At 35.6% G+C, this 1,630-nt stretch overlaps 1 pseudogene; it reads right to left on the bottom strand.

Moving 5' to 3' along the window:
• Nucleotides 1-618: 618 nt before the first annotated feature.
• Nucleotides 619-1,111, bottom strand: LOC101974182 (large ribosomal subunit protein eL24 pseudogene; annotated as a pseudogene).
• Between the last annotated feature and the right edge of the window lie 519 nt (nt 1,112-1,630).

Below are 1,630 nucleotides of genomic sequence, written 5' to 3'. Positions count from 1 at the left end.
AAAACATGGCTTATGCATTGTTGTATCTTTGCAACTCAGCACAGGTGGGCAGATAATAAAGACATGTATAGAGTACAAGCCTGTTCACAAATTATAATATTTTCTTATCTCATTACACATTTATTGATCATAAGGCTACTGAGCAATTTTATTTTATTTGGCACAGCTTTGTCAAGAGTCTTAGCTCAACAAACTAGGACTGGGAATAGGTAAAATATACTCTTATTCAGTGTCCCTGGTTTCAGAGACAGAATATATAGCCAGAATAGAAAGGGGGATGTTATTTTCTGGGAGCAAGAGATTAATACAGCTATTAATTTTTGGCACCATCAAATCAGATAATAGCTAGTGGTGGGAGAAGGGGGGGTCCCAATGTATAAGTCAAACCCAATAAAAAACCAAATGTGCCCGTTATAGATAGAGAAATGACAGGAAAAAAGCATTTGAATAGTCAACTTGGATTAAATCTATGCAATATTCCACTACTTTCAGTCTGTGTAATGTGTCCTAAACACATCAAAGCAAAGCTAGCATTCAATCATACATCTTTATTGCCTTATTTTAACATTTCTCCAATTAAAAGAGTTACATCCTTATTTTAAAATCTCATCTGCCAATTTAGCATTTTCCACCAACTCGGGGAGCAGAAAACTTCTCAGGTTTCACAGTCTTTTTCTGAGGTGTTGCCTTTGTGGGAGTCTTAGCAGCAGCCATTGCCATCTTTTTAAAAGCCTGCTTAGCCTTTTTGTTTGTTTGTTTGTTTGTTTTGCTTTCTTGGCAGACTAAGAGCTTGCTTTCATTGAGCCTTTTAAACTTCTGGTTTCTGATTCCTCTTGGCCATGATATCTGCAAGGGATGCACCAGTGATGGCCCTCTGAAATTTGGCCTCAAGTTGGGTTCTCTTCTTTTGAATTTCTTCTGACTGGCTTTTTTTGTGCTTTCTTCTGTAGAGGACAGTACAGTTTATCTGCTGAGGATTCCTCTTGGATAGGAAAGCCAACTCATATTTTGCATTAAGAAATTGGAAAACCTTTCCGTCAGTCCTTGTATAGTGACTCCTGTATATGGGGTGTATCTTGTACCCACTAAAACTGCACAGCTTGACCTTCATGGCAGTAGCTGCTCTGTAATTTCTTAATGACATATAATATTCAGCATCTTTTCCTATGCTTTCCAAATATATAGTTTGTTATTCTGAGGAATATATTTATTTCTTTTATTCAAATTTAAAATAATTGTATTAGGGTAATACTGAAATAAAATAAACTATACACATATAATTCATACATTGTCAAGTTTGCAGATACCTATTTACCAGTGTAACAATGACCACAATCAAGTTTTTAACATTAATAGTTTATGCAGATGGTTCTTGGTGCCCTGTTGTATTTCTACCTCTTGTTTCCTCCTCCAAGGAGCGGGGGAGACAAAATAAAACAAAAACAAAAAACAAAACAAAACAAACAAACATAAAATCCTGACTGACTTTGTATTGTGATACATGATACAGTAAATTGGAAATCACACAAGTAAATTGTCAGAGCCTTAGTCTGCATAGATAGTGATCTTGGAACAATCAGTCATCCCTCAAACTTAGTTTACTTATGTGTAAGATCAGAAGTCTTCCAAT

The sequence above is a fragment of the Ictidomys tridecemlineatus genome, chromosome Y (genome assembly GCF_052094955.1).
Source record: "Ictidomys tridecemlineatus isolate mIctTri1 chromosome Y, mIctTri1.hap1, whole genome shotgun sequence".
In the NCBI taxonomy this organism is placed as follows: domain Eukaryota; kingdom Metazoa; phylum Chordata; class Mammalia; order Rodentia; family Sciuridae; genus Ictidomys; species Ictidomys tridecemlineatus.
Note: the sequence above shows the minus strand (reverse complement) of the source record. Positions and strands in the feature narration are given on the sequence as shown.